This window comes from Pinus tabuliformis, chromosome 9, assembly GCF_031772625.1.
Source record: "Pinus tabuliformis cultivar Carrire ecotype Pingquan chromosome 9, CPIR1, whole genome shotgun sequence".
Taxonomy (NCBI): domain Eukaryota; kingdom Viridiplantae; phylum Streptophyta; class Pinopsida; order Pinales; family Pinaceae; genus Pinus; species Pinus tabuliformis.
Genome location: NC_142307.1, coordinates 680594196 through 680610743, shown reverse-complemented (window position 1 = coordinate 680610743; position 16548 = coordinate 680594196).

Below are 16548 nucleotides of genomic sequence, written 5' to 3'. Positions count from 1 at the left end.
TCCCTTTGCTCCCGACCTTGGTGAAACCATCGTGATCTCTATCCATAGTAGTTTTCTGGTTACCTTCCATATTGATTGTGGGGCAGTCTCTAAATATATGCCCATGTTCATGGCATTTGCGGCACCTAAATGGTATGTGCTCATAGTCTACAGTCTGCGCCCATTCTTCATCATATACTTCTAAACTTATCACTTCAAGAAGGGCTACAAATGGATCCAGTTCCACACATATTCGGGCAAAGGAGGTATATTTTCCTTTTAGAGTTGCCTCTAAGATATTTAGAAAATGCCCCATCTTGTTGCCTATGGTTTTCAAAGATTCTGGTAACCAATAATCCAGAGGAAGGGAATATAGTCTGATCCAAACCGGTACTGATGTGAATGTTTCACGTTCTAGGACAAAGTTCATCATCCATGGCCGCATGTAGAGTCCTGCCGCAACATAGAAATAAGACCCCCCTTCGAACACTTTGTCTTTGTCCTATAGGCTTGTGAACACTACTTTGAAGAAGCCCTTAGAACTCAGATGTAAATGTATTTCTCCCTTTGGCTTCCAATGGCTCCTTATCCAGGCGTGTAATGCCCTCTCTGTCGGCCATAACCCCATGAAATTGCATATGATTGCATGTTCTGTCATGTGATCCCTATGTGCTTGTATCGTTGGATCGCTCAATACGACCTAGGGAATAATGCTTGACTTGGGTTTGTAGACCCCAAATGTCCTTATGGAAGTCGGTCTTTCACTGCTGCCTCCATTCTCCTTTTCTTTACATGTTTCCTATTGATTCCCTTCCTAATCCTGATGTCTGTTTTTTCCAGATGTCCCCTTGCTTCGTGCTTCTAAAATCTTCTCCAGAGGTTTTTTGAAATGCTTCTTTTCCATGTCCTTACTTCCCTCTGTGACTGCCTGACTATAGGAGGGAGTAGCACTCCCCCTTGCACGCCCCGCCATGGTACCCTAAGTCAAAACCCTAGCTCCAACTCCAACCCTAGCTCCAATTCTTGTCCTCACCGTCCTTCAAAATTATAATATTATTTACATTCCATTCAAGAAAACAAATAATTTCGAGATATGTAATTCCTTCACTTAATATGGAGTTGACAAATAAAAGTAATATTATTAATACTACATAATGTATAATTCATTATATATTTAATTATATATAACATTTAGAACAAAAAATATTGTACTATCAATTATAAATGATAGAATTTTATACAACTTTATAAAAGAAAAATAAAATAATTTTATTCAAAATATATATATATATATATATATATATATATATATATATATATATATATATATAATCTTAATTAACCAAAATCTTGTATATTTACTTTATTGAGAGAGTTTTTATTACATAAGTAAGTTCTTTTTAATTTAAAGTATAACAAAAAAATTGTAATGTTTTCAATATTTAATATGGAATTGAAATGTAACATTTTAAAAAATATTGATAGTAAAAATGATATATATATATATATATATAAAACAAGTGAAAAGAAAAAAAGAATTAATGTTAAAATATTTTATTATTGTATTGGTCAAATCCAATATAGATTCATCTTAGCTCTCAATGTATCAAGAGTCAAGAGGAATCAAATTTTTTGAGGTGTGAAGTGTTTCAATAAAAAATAGGTTTGCCTCTTCAAAGATTTGATCTCTCTACCTTTAGTCGATCTAAAGTTGAGATGGATCTATGATGGTTATATAATAAAAGAAGAAATATTGGTGTTGAGATTAGTATAATGTTATATTTATTATTTATATTTATATTAGTATAAATTTATCTTAATTTGGATTTACTAAGCATGAGAAAAAATCAAATATTAAAAAAAACAAATTTATTTTTCACTTTAAAATTTAAAAGAAAATTTACATCTAAAAAGATTTGATACCTATAAATGTTATATAGATTCAAAATTGAAATAATTTATACTCTTCTTTCTAATAATATTTATATTATATAAAAATTTCACACCTTATATATATTAAGTAAATTAAACATGAAATATTATAGTTTATATATATATATATATATACTATTTCTAATTTTATTTAAATTTTTATAAGACAAATGACATTTTTTAATATATATATATATTTTATTTTTTTGTAAGTTTGGTAGATTCCTTTTCTATTAATATTTCATGAAAATAAGTATGGTTTCTACTGCAGGTGGTTTCAACCTGCCCGTAGGAAACTAGGTCTGTTGGCCACCTGTCTGCATTGAATGCTGTCCAAAATTTAAAAAGAGTTTTTCTTACCATCCATGCTACATTGGCAACTTTATCAACTATATAATTCTTGCTAAAAAAGTAAATGCTACCCGTCATATAGACAAAATTATACTGACTCATCTGCTTCATTCATCTAAAGAAGCCACCAGGGCTGGGGCTTTCGCGCTTCAACCCGGAACTTCACTTCTCATCATATTCTAAAGACTCTGTTCAATCCTGTTCACAATGAGGTTGTTTTTATACAACTGCATTTGGACAGATTGTATCTCCCTTTGCAGATCCTTCATACTTGGCTCAACTGGTCTATCCTCCTCTTGGTCTTCTCTTTCATTATAGGTTGTCATAGCGCGGGCCCAGATGTTTTTCATGACCCAATACTGCTAGATAGTTTGACGAAACAACGTTTGGCATCCTCTGGTATTCCTTGGGTCTTTGATGATTGTTTCCCATTCCTCTGCCTCGATCTCTTGATTTTCAATGTTTGTGTTTAGTTCTCTTTCCCATTCGGAGATTATGACTTTCACCTCAGCTGGGGTTCCTATGTAGTATGTGTTGATCAGGTTCTGCATACTCTTCTTCCATGTTTTCCTGCTTCTTTTTCTTGGGTCTTTGCTTGAGGTCAGTTCCAGGCCTTTTATCTTCTTTCCCGCCTCTCTCATTCCTCTGTTTCCTTTCCTTCCCAGTTGGTGACCTTCCTTGACCATCCAATTCCTCTTTCTGCTTTTTTCTTCCCTTTTCAAGTGGCGCAACTGTATTGGGCCTGGATCATGATTTAATTGCTGCGTCTTCGAAGTTCTCTGAACTCTGATTTTTAAGCTACCTATAACAAAAAGCAGTAATACAACATTATAAGCCATCATCAAATTAACTATAGTGTACTCATATAATTTTGCACTATGTGAGTTGGTAATGAAATTGACATCTTTCCTTCTGTTCTTGTTTGGAGACTCGTCTTGAGAGTTGGCCTCGCTTGTTTTGGGATTCCCCACAAACTTCCCCCAATCCAGGTGAGTCTTCTCGGGCGCGAGCGTTTTCATCCGCTCCATGCCTTGAGAATTGTGATAAGACCCCTCTACACCCTTATTCCCCGCTCCCCCACAGAGTTTTGAAGGATAATAACGACACCCTCGTCCTAGTTTCTTCCCATGAAAGTTTGAATAACCCCTCTACCCGACTCCCGCAAGACTTCCCTGCACCTCCACCCGACTATAATTGCACCCCTACCCCCTAGTTTCCCAATATAATTTTTGCCTTGGTTATCGCCACCCTAGCAGGCAAGATATTGCTTCTCAATCGCCCACCGGACTATAATTTTTATTCCGGTCCACGAGGGAGTTATCCTTCGCCATTGTGTCCCTGCGAGGGAGCAAAGCAAAAGCCTACTCATAGTGATTTCCCACCCCCAATTGCATCCCCAATTTTATTTTAATTTTTGTTCAGATAATAATAGTATAATTTATAGTTATATATAGAGAGCCAAGGCTTAAGAAAAAAAAAGTTTATCGGAAGTATTTACATTTTTAGAAGGTTATTAAATTCTAAAATATTATGATTAAGATTATAACATTTTTTTTTTTTTTTTTTTTAATGTGATATACATATTATCATTATTTAAGTTAAGCACTTTACATTATATCAAATGAGAATTATATAGACTAAAAAAATTCTACTTTTGGTTTACTTGAAAACAAATCAGACCAATAACATAAGTTCAGAGTCTTGAGGTTGCTATGACCTTGTTTGATTAGAGCATCTTGTAAATAGAAGCTTATAGAAATAGGTTGGATGTGCTAGACCTTGACATTCATCTACATGAGAAGTAAAAAAAGACTATTAGTGTTGCAAGAAAAAAATTGGGTGAGTCATAACAACTATTGGGAAAAATCTCCACGAATCCTTAGTGATTGGTCACTTACCGTCATCTAACCAAAAGGAGCTCCTAGCTATAATGGTCAGCTTGTGGTGTATACTCTCAATTTTTTTCTCCAACTCTACCAGTTTGATAGATTTTTTCTCTTCAGTCATCTTCTAACTCCCTATATTACTTGCAATATTCAAACGAAGTTTAAACTTGTTCCCTTCATGCCATGATCAATGAACTGACAAGAGCACAAAAAGTACTTAAAGTATAGTGAAAACAACCCTTTATTATGAGATGACATCATATCAAAGTGAGAAAAAGAAACCAACACCCACTATACTTTAAATCCTCCTTAAAAAGAAACATTATTATTATTACTACTACTTTTATAATTAAACCTAAATTATATTTATTATTGTTATTTTTAATTTAATATAAAACTTCATTACAACCCGACTCACTATCACATCTCTATAAAGAAAACTGAAAAAAAAAAATAACAAATTCATGTGAGTGAACTAATTATTTATATTATTTTAACTTTTTAGTTCAGCGAGCATTATAATTTATTAATATTATTTTTATTTAAATTTTTATTAAATCAATTTTTCTTATATATTTATAATTAAACCTAAATTATATTTATTATTGTTATTTTTAATTTAATATAAAACTTCATTACAACCCGACTCACTATCACATCTCTATAAAGAAAACTGAAAAAAAAAAATAACAAATTCATGTGAGTGAACTAATTATTTATATTATTTTAACTTTTTAGTTCAGCGAGCATTATAATTTATTAATATTATTTTTATTTAAATTTGTATTAAATCAATTTTTCTTATATATTTAAGGAAATTAAAAAAGAAATTACAATTTATAATTTTATAACAAAAAAATATTATTTATTATATATAGGATTATTATTCATTTTTATTATAATTTATATAATAATAATTTATTATAATTTTTGTAATAATAAATAAATAAATCATTTTTAAAAATAAAATTTAATTATATTTATAATTTAAAATAATTGAAAAATCAAAATCAAATTAAAATTCAATTGTGTAGTGAAAAATAATTATGTAGTGTTAAGTTTTCATTTTGGAAATCATTATCGACCATCTACATATTTGGAATAGTTTCCTTATCGAAATTGCTTTGGGAATTAAAAAATAAAAAATAAAAAAAATAAAAAAAAAATATCATTTATTTTAAGAAATAATAATAATTTTTTTAATCATTGAAATAAATTTAATTAAAAAAATTATAATATTGCATTTTAATTAATATCAGAATTGATTTTTTTGTTGAAATATGGAAATATAATTTCCAGTTAGATTGTGATTTTTTGTTGTTTAGATTATATTTTTGAATATATAAATGGATTCAACACCCTAAAAACTTTCTTTGATACAAAAATTGCAAATCAAACAACTTAAACTTATGATGCTTAAAAAATTATACCATATTTTAGGTAAAATTGCTGAGAAAAATACTAGGGAAAGGGGTCATTTTATTTACTAATTAGACTATGCTTAAATAATATATATTTAAAATGAAAAATTATAATAAATGAAATTTATAAAATATAAAATTTAAATTAATGAACATGTTAATGAGGTCGAAGTGAGGGCCTTGGAGGCAGTGGCCACCACCCATGAATGTCATGCATATTTATGTAAGGGGGGCTTGAATTTCCCTAGCATGCAACAACATGTAGATCTCCAGTTGGAAATTGCTTTTAAATACATGTCTTATGAAGGCTATGGAATATGATGGTTGTGTTTTGAGCAGAAGAGAGGGCTCGTCCTCGACCTCCTATTGCATGCATTCTCCTATGGCTATGATAGTGGGGAGCTATGTGTTTGTGCTTGAGTTTGCAATTAAAGTGGTGAGACATGAACTTGTCATCCTATGGGGGTGTTGGAGGAAGCAACGAAGTTCCCTCGACGTACAGGTCTATGTATTGTTGTTTAGAACCCGTTCTTTTGTTGGGCACCTAGTGAGGGCATTAATTTATTTTCATAGAGTGGAATTTCAAGTCGATTTCTTTCTTTGTCCAACTATTTTTTTATATGTAGATTTGCATTTGGATCTGAGGTTCCAGGATTAGTGTTTATGTTCCTTGAACTCTAATCTCATTCTGTGGATAGGTATCGAGGAGGCTTGGTAGCCTACATGCGTCTTTTGTTTTAGGGATTCTTGGATTTTTTAATGTTTGGGTAGGTGGGTATTGCCTCGGTAAAGAAATTTGGGTGTTGGTGCATGTATCTTGTAGATAGGCTTGCAAGGCTCTAGAGGGTTGATTATTGTGAAAGTTTGCAAGTCTTAAGCACTTGCGTTTATTTTTTCTATCAGTGTTTGTGCTTTTTTTTATTGGTGTTACGGCACAGGCCCTCCATAGAGGCTATCATGGTCTCTACTATCCATGCAGGTGCCTCTATTGAGTCTAAGGTTTGTATATTGGGTTATAGGGATGATTCAATGGGTTTGAATCCTAGTCCTATAGTGGGTGCATATGTTTTTTTCTCTTGTTTCTTTGTGGGAAGAGGAATTTACAATGGGTGCTCTAGGGGTTCCCCATAAATCTTAGTTATGCTACCGAGACAACAAATGCGTTGTAGATTGGGGGGAGGTGGTAGTGCTTCATAAGGCAGAGAGCAGCGAGACTCTTCGCTCATGAATCAACTGCCACCTACATCAATGTTATTCCGCTGGATAAAAGGAAGGGGATTCATAAGTTGGAGACTCAAGTGGGGCTTGAGAGATAATCTCATTCAAATTTAGAAATCATGGAGGACATGTCATCATGGGTTCTTATGGCATTTACGATGATCTTAGTTTTATTGGTATATTTTTGAGTTATGGGGCTTTGTGATGGGCTAGCTGAATAAGTGTTGGCCATGGTGTATAGATTTGAATAGGAACTTATGTGCTTAGTGTTGTGTAGGGATTTCCTGATCCAGGTGGCTCCAGAAACACTAAGAATTCAGCAGTGGCTATGGAAAAGATCAAAAATCAAACTCATCAGATTAAAGTGAAACCAAGACCAAATCGTAGTTCTCATTGTCCTGATTCCAACGGTGTGAACGACACAATAATCCCAGTTCTTATGTTCAAGATATTTGCAGTCAAACCTTTGGTCAAACTGGGCCCAATGGCAGGCACTAATCAGGAAACAATTTAGGAGAATCTTAGCGCATGGAATTCGGCCACCGGAACGAGTGAATTTGTTTCCTACATAATTTCACCAGTAACCCTTATTTTCCGATCATCGATTTTTGACTGATATGGCTAAATATAACAAAAGTTATATCTATATATATATATATATATATATATATATATATATATATATATATATATATATATATATATATATATATATATATATAGATATAACCGACTGGTTGACCGACGGTCAAGCCTGACCAATCGGGTCGGCGGGTATTGGCATTGTATTCAACACATAAATATAACGATTGTTATATGGTGGGCTGCCAATGGCGGACCCGCCGCCACCCACACGGTATACCACAGCTGGTGGGGCTCGAACACACGCTGGCCATGTGACCGACCCGCCCATTACAATGGCTCCACAATATATAATGCACCGCATAACATTCAAACAAAAATGTCGGTCAACAACAAATGTAATTCCATATGCCAACTACCACCGTATGTAATCCTACCATCGATGATTAAGCTTTAATCATTTTCATGTGACTGCCAAATCACATTTAACCGTCGAGTTTAAAAATAATAAATGTGCCATCCATATCGGGGGTCGGTGGGGTTGGAACCCCCAACTTGCCTGCTCCCAACATAGCGCCTTTATTAACTTGGAAATGTCTGTCTACCAATTTTTATTTAAACTCGCTCATTTTCCCAGTGGACCAAACCGACGAAGGGTAGATCTATGGAATCATGAGCAGGGGAATATGCCAAGATGCTAAAAAGATTCCCTTAGAGGGCCATAGGTTCCTGTGTGAGAATTTGACAAGCTTATAGTCATTTTTGCATGTTTTCTTGCTAGGAGTCCAACCGTGCAATCTGTTTCCCCATCTGAGAAGAAAACATTTAGGTGGCCAACAACAAGGTATCTTGGTAGAATCTTGTGGAATCTAAAAGATTCCCTTGGAGGCTAATTTTTTATGGAGGCAGAATGATGCCGACTTTATAGTCATTTTTCATAGAATTTCACAGGGAGCACAGTGGTGTGCTTAGAATATTTATCCAAAGAACAAAATTTTTAGCCATCTTTAGGAAATAATCTTTGGGGGAATCTTCGAGATTCCCGAGGGTCTAGAATTTGACAGTGTCAGAAAGGGGGAAAGTTTATAGTCGTTTGACATGATTTCGTGCCATGAATTCAACGACGATGTCCATTTCAGTAGCTAAGCTTTGCATTTTTTATCCATCCATGAAAGTGGAGGTAAATGATGCAGTTATCCCATGTCTTTTTTCTAATTTGCTGAGATGATATTTTTTGTTGTTGAGATCCCCAATTACTGTTATGTTGAGGGATACTTGTATGACACATCATGTAAAATTTTATTAGCTTGTCATGTTGAAGGAATTCCCATTTCAGTGAGAGTTCCTGAGAACGTCTTGTGGAGAGACATGCCACTCTGGTTGAGGGAATTTATCCTTGTAATGACAAAGAATATACTATGTACTCATCATCATATTTCAACATTTAATGAAGCATCCTCCCCACTCTTGACACCAGGGCCGAAAGACATAACCCACACTAGGTGAACTCTGTTATCAATGTGTTTTTGTCTTATGATTTGATGGTCATCATTATGTTTTATCTTCTTTACAGTATGCACATGTGGATTTTCATGCATTTTTTAATGCAATTCTACAACATCATAGAAGTAAAAGACCTTGGTTAATTTTGGTTGCTGAAAAATTTGGATCAAGTTTGGTATCAGAGCGGTCTTCTTGCTGATGTCAATCGTGACTGTGAATGATTGAACATGCATCAAGGAGGGAAATGGAGAACAATAGATATCTCTATGATGACCTACTCAAGATGGCACGCATGGTGGACATAATGTGTGAAAATTATGAGGAGAAGATGGAAAGAGAGGAATGAGAGAAAGAAAGAGCAGAGGACGATGCTCCATATACCCCCTCAATTAAACATTCGTCTTATTCATCGTCCTCTCGTCATTCAGATGAGGAGATCAATCAAAGTCTTCAAACAGAGAATGTTGAATTGAGGACGCTGCTACGAGAAGAGAAAAACTCGGAAAAGCAAAGATTGTAGCTTTAGTTACGAGCTACGGAAGAGGCCTTATAAAAATTGAAGTGCAAAGAAGTCTTACTGAAGCCATCAGAGAAAGAGGATGATTGGAAATCATCATAATCCTCCCATGATAGTGCACGTTGTAGAGGAAGAGCTAAGGAAATCTCTACTCACTATAATTGCACTAGAGAGAGTCAAGAGAGTTATAAACAGTCTTAGTATTATAAAGTTTAATTTGATTACAGACAGGTTACTGATGAACAAAAATAATGGCATAGAAAACCATGTAGTTTTTAAGGTTTACATAACCATGTGGTTGATGAGTGATAGAAGATAATTGCAACAAGAAAAAAGATGAGGCATGAAAGGCCTTATCCACATAAGGGAAAGAAGCAAGTAAAGTTGGTATGGAGAAAGAATACTTTTTGCAGTCATTGCAAGAGAGGTGGACATCATAGAGCCACGTGTTGGATGCTCCATCTAGAGAAGTTTCGCAAGGACAAAACGCATGTGCAGGAACAAGTTGGAAAAGTTTTTCAACAAGCAAATCCATGACAGGGAGAGGACCCATTCGCCTTTATAAGTGAGAGATGGTTTTACTATAAATTGTAGCTTGTCACGGCCTCATTGTTTAAATCATGTCTTGCGATGTAAATGTAAAAGTGATGATGTGTTTTCCATTACTTATTAAAGCAACAATGACGTTTTGGCCTTTTATTGATAGCTAGGTATTGTTTCTATTGTGATGTAAACTTGACCAGAAAGTGTGTGTTATAAACTCTTGGAAAGTATGGGGTTGTTTAGGTCATGATTGGTCATGTAATTAATAATGTAGTTTGCAAATATTGTACTATAGGTTTGTAGAGGATGCAGGTGTCGACTCATTACTTATGGCTCCAAAGAACAAGGGTGAAGGAGAAGGAAGTGTGACCTGTAAGGACACTTGTGGTGCAGAAAATGTAACACAATAGTTGTAGATTATGTTCATGCTTTTGGAGGACCAAAAGCTTCTCAATGGGGAGGAAAGATCCAGGTGGCTCCATACACACGCAGAATTCAGCAGTGGCTATGGAAAAACTCAAAAATCAAAGTCATCAGATTGAAGTGAAACTAGGACCAGATCGTAGTTCTCATCATCCTGATTCCAATGGTGCAAACGCCACTCAAATATGAGTCCATATGCTAAAGATTTTCGTGTAAAACTTTTGGTAAAACTGCGCCCAATGACAACACTAATGAGGCAATAATTTGGCAAAATCCCGACAAACAGAATCCAGCCACCGGAAAGGGTGAATTTGTTGCCTATTTAATTTTGCTAGTAACCGTTATTTTTTGGTCGGCGCCTTTTGACTGATATGTCTTAATACAAAAGAAATTTTAAAAATAAATAAATAAATAAATAAATATATATATATATATATATAACCAACCGATTGACCGACAGTGAAGCCCGACTAATCGGGCTGGTGGGTATTGACATTATATTCAATATATAATTATAATAATTGTGATATGGTAGGCCACTAATGGTAGACTGACCATTGCCCATACGCCACATATAATGGAGTCAATGGGGCTTGAACCTGCACCCGCCATGTGGACAGTCCGCCCATTGCGGCAAATCCATAATATACAACACACCGCATAACGTTCAAACAAAATCGTCAGTCAACAACAAATGTAACACCATATGCCATCTGCCACTCTATGTAAACCTGTCGCCGATGGTTAAGTTATAATTGTTTCCATCTGAACTCCAAATCACATTTAACTGCCAATTTTAAAAATAATAAACGTGTCATCCATATGGGGGGACAGTGTTGTTGGAACCCCGACCTACCTTCTTCCAACCTAGCGCCTTTACCAGCAGGCCAACGACCCCACTTGAAAATGTCCGCCTGCCAATTTGTATTTAAAATCACTCATTTTCCCAATGTGCTAGACCAGTGGAGGGAAGACCTATGGAACCATGAGCGAATCAGAGGTGTGGAACCATGAGCAAGGGAATATGCCAAAACGCTGAAAAGATTCCCTTTGAGGGCCAGAGGTGCCAATGTCCAAATTTGACAAACTTATAGTCATTTTTTCACTTTTTCTCGTCAGGAGTCCAACCATGCAGTCTACTTCTCCATATGAGAAGTAGAAATTCAGGCAGCCAGTAGTAAGGAATCTTGACAGAATCTTGTGGAATCTAAAAGATTCCCTTGGAGGCTGATTTTTTATGAAGAAAAATGATGTTGACTTTATAGCCATTTTTCATAGAGTTTCACAGGGAGTATCAGTGTTCTTAGAATATTCATTAGAGAAGCGAATTTTTTGGCCATCTTCAAGAAGGAATCTTTGTGCAAATCTTCGAGATTCTCGAGGGTCCAAAATTTGACGGTGTCATAAAGGGGAAAAGTTTATAGTCGTCTAACCCAATTTTGTGCCATGAATTCAGCGGTGATGTCCGTTTCAACAACTAACTTTCGCTTTTTTCAGCCATGCCCGAAAGTGGAGGTAAATTATGCAATTATGCCATGTATTTCTTCTGATTTGTTGAGATGATGTCTTTTGTTGTTGAGATATTTGATTACAATTATGTTGAGGGATACTTGTATGCCACGTCATGTGAGATTTTATTAGCTTGTCATGCTGAAGGAATGACTATTTGAGTGAGAGTTCCTGAGAATGTCTCATGGAGGGACATGTCATTCTGGTTGAGGGAATTTATCCTTGTAATGACAAAAAATGTATTATGTAATCATCATCATCTTGCAACATTTAATGAAGAAAACTCCCCACTCTTGACACTAGGGCCTGAAGACGTAACCCACACTGCGTAAACTCTGTTATCAATGTGTTTGTGTCATAAATTTTTGATAATTGTCATTATGTTTCATCTTCTTTACAGGATGCATATGTGGCTTTTCATACTCTTTTACATGCAATTCTGCTAACATCACAAAGGTAAAAGGTCTTGGTTAATTCCGATAGCTGAAAAGACTCGAACCATTTCCAGTCTTGTTTTCTACATGAATAATGTTTTGAAGAGGATCAAAATCGTTAAGCAACAATCTTGAAAAATCTTGTATCTTTGATTTTTAAGTAATACACAATTTTAATTTAAAATAAATAAATAAATATAAACTATGATCAAATTTGATTAGTAATAAAAAATATTAAATATGATAGAATAAAAATCGGGTTGAAAAATAATAAATTAATAATCAAATTTAATCTATAATAAAAATTATAAAATAGGATAAATGAGAAACATAAGTAAATACATAAACGATAAAATTAAAATTCGAAAATATATAGAAGCTATTGTTTAAGCAATTGTGTAAAAATATAAATTAATAATTAAAAAATTAAAAAAATCAGTATAATAAGAAAATTGAAGAATAAAAGTAAATTTAAAAAATTATAATTTAAGAATAAAAGTAAATTTAATAAATTATAATGTAAAAAGAATGAATGGTAAAGAATGAGTAATAAAATAGAAAGATAAAATTAATGAGACATGATAATATATTAATTTTAGTATAAATTAAAATGATGAAATCAGAAAATATTAACTAACTTTTTTTTTGTAAATGAGAATTTATAAAAATAAAATAATTTTTTTGGGGGGAAAGTTCAAATGTTTAATTGTGTGAGTTTAGGATAAGTCAAAAGATGTGTGAATTTAGGATAAGTCAAAAGATTCGAGGATACAAATGTATTAAGAATTAGTGGATGATAAATTTTTTTAATTGATGAAGTTTATAACAATTATTTTGATTGAAATTGTTGGGATGTTTATTAATTTTTTAAACTTTGATGATAATGTGACAAGAGTAATATGGAATAGAAGTTGATATTTTAGTTTGGTTACATGAGATGCTTATTGTTATCAAAATGTTTGATAATTGCAAATTTTGAAGGGCATTTACTAAAGGAATGAACACACAATGCATTTTTTTGAGATAAATTTTGATTAAATGATTTATTTTCTTTTGAGATAAGTTTTGGTTGAATAGCTTATTTGACCAATATAAGATTTGTTGGAATTAGATAAACACTTTTATAGAGTAAAAGCTTATATTTGTCTTTATGAACTTTAAAAATATTTTTATACCGTAAAAGCTTAGATTTGATAATTTTGTGAGGGTTAAATAAGTTTTTTTTTTTTTTTTTTTCTTTTAATTTTTTTTCCACTAATTTCTTTTTTATTTGGTTATTCATTTCATGAATGTAAGGGAGAGAAATCTAACTATGCTACCGAGTAGAGGATTGATTTTTTTTAAGAATTAGAAGAAGACATAAGAATATTTGTTGGTTTGAAAAGAGAATAATCATTAATTTTAATATTTTTACGAAAATGAGCTCATTCCTAGGTGTTAAAGGAAAGAAATTCAAAAACATTTATAATAATAAAGAATAGCATGAAAATACTTATATTGTAAATCTTTATGTTTAGAAAATCTTCGGCAAAATCACATAATCAAACTTTTGTCGACGCGTTTCGAACCAACCAATGTGGTTCATCACCACACTGGTTGGTTCGAAACGCGTCGACAAAAGTTTGATTATGTGATTTTGCCGAAGATTTTTTAAACATTATTATGGATCACAGAAGTCTAAATTCCTTAATTGTAAATCTTATTTCTCAAAACTTGGTAAAAATAAAAATCATCAAATTGATTATTTAAAACATCCAAAACAATCTCCAAAAAATAATATACTAATATATTAGTATAAACAATTTAAAAATAACTAATACATTAATATAAATCATTTAAAAAATTAATAATAAAATATAACCTCCACTAATTTACGTGTAGGTAAATTGGGATTATTCTTCATTATTGAAAGAATAATTATTTCCTTGACCATTCAAATTCCATTTGTATAATAACTTCGCTTTAAATATTGAAAAACATATATATAATAAAAATAAAATAAATTTATATATATTTTTATTACAACAATAATTGCTATATACATATAGGAACAATGTATAATATATTAATAAAGTATATCTCCATATTTATAAATTCAATGTTCTCCACTAAAATGATTCATGGTTGATTTGCCAAAGTTCGAGGTTTCCAATAGTAGGTTATTCACCAGAGTCTAAGGTTTCCGACTCAACTTAATTACTAAGAGAATTATAAAAGTGTTCAAGCATTCAAAATGAATGCATAAGACAAACACCATATTGGAATATCTTTTATTTATAAAAATTGCATGGCATAATTAGCAATAAAATGGGAAGAAAGTCTAATATTGATTAAGATAATAATATAATATTGAAATTATAATATAATAATAAAATAAAAAGTGAATAAAGAAGTATCTGTTAATGTTAATTACATATATATTATATTAGTTTAGATTTATCTTAATTCTGTATTTATCAAGTGCTTAGAGGAATTAATTTTTTTGAAATGTAAACTTCTTTTCTAGTTAAAAGAGATTCGATCTCTCTAAGTACTTGGTAGATCCGGAGTTAAGATGGATCCAGGCTCGTCTAATATATATGTAGTTGACATTGAAATATTTTAATTTATAATTCAAGTTTTCCACATTAAAATGTTAAAACATGTCTCCTCATATTTTTCCAGTGTGCATATATTTAACTATTTTTATTATTAGTATTTTCTAAAATATTACATATCAAACCCATATTAAACATAGAAAGAATTACAAATCTCCCTCATATATTGAATTAGAAAGAAGCTCTTAATCTTTCTCTCCCTCTATATGTTTCATGTTAAAATATTTTACTCAATCTGCTTATTGAAATATTTTATTTATAACACATCTTAAATTTTTCTGTCATTAATATTTTTTAAATATTATATATCAACTCCATATTAAAAATGAAATAAATTACACATCTCCCTAGTTATGGAAAGTGAAATATAAGTTTTTTTTTAATTTAAATTACTGTATTTTTGTATAGATAAAGTAAATATAAAATTATGTTATTTCATGTGGACTTTGAAATATTTTACTTATAAAAGACGGTGAAATATTTTTTGTTATTAATATCTTTTTGTTTTAAGAATGAATTATGCATTATATAATATCAATAATATTATTTTCATCATCTCTATATTAACTAGTGAAGAAATTACATTTCTTCCTCCTACTAAAAAGTAAATTAATTTTTTCCTACTCATCTCCATATTAAGTATTGAAAAAAAGGATATAAGTAAATGATTTTTTTTAACTTTATATGTGTATGTAAAGTTATGTAAAATTACCGTGCAAATTGAAGTATTTTAATTATGACCGACATTAATTTATTTTGTTATTGCTATTTTTAATTTGTTAATTTAAAGTATTATATTATTATTTTTAAATGTAACATTACGTGACATCTCTCCTATACTAGGTTGTAGAGCACCTCTCAGCGCAACAAGAAGAAAGACATTGATTCAATTCCTAAATTGCAGGTTTTATTATATGGTCATGAGCGCAGGAGAATCATGAAATTGTAAGGAAACATGCTTTTTGGGAAGTTAGAGTAGGTAGCTCGACTCTATTCTGAGATGATGCTTGGAAACAATTACTAATAATTGTTAAGGAACAGGGATTCAGTACTCTGAAGGTATTTACAACTAATGTGGATGTGTGGAGGGTTAGTTACTTTGGAAGCCAGATTCAGATCTTCCCTTCGGTGTAAGTGGAAAGGGAAGGAATATTGGCCAAACTTGCCCCTCGATTAGCCTTGGGATAGCCTCCAACAAGAATTACTGGAAAGGAAAATAAGAGTCTAATAGGGTTGTTATATATTCTATTGGGGCTTGCATCCTAGTGGGATGCTCACAGTAAAAAAAGTATATGCCTTTCTGGATGATCATCCTAGTTTGGACAAAGATATAATATGGAGAAAGATTTGGTTTGGAATTTATTTACCAAAAATTTCGTTATTCCTTTAGTTGGTGGGAAGGTGCACAATTCTTACTTCAGACTGCATTAGGAAGAAGGGTTTTGAGGGACCATCTCTTTGCTTCCTATGTCATTCAGATGAAGAGATAATGGATCATTTACTAGTTGTTTGTTATTTTGCTAAATAAGTATGGTATTTTGTGTATTTCATCTTTGGTACTAACAGTGAGATAAGGGATATAACTTGGTTGACTTGATTGCATAGTGGAACTTTTCTATGTTTAAGAACCATATAGTCAATAAATCTCAATCT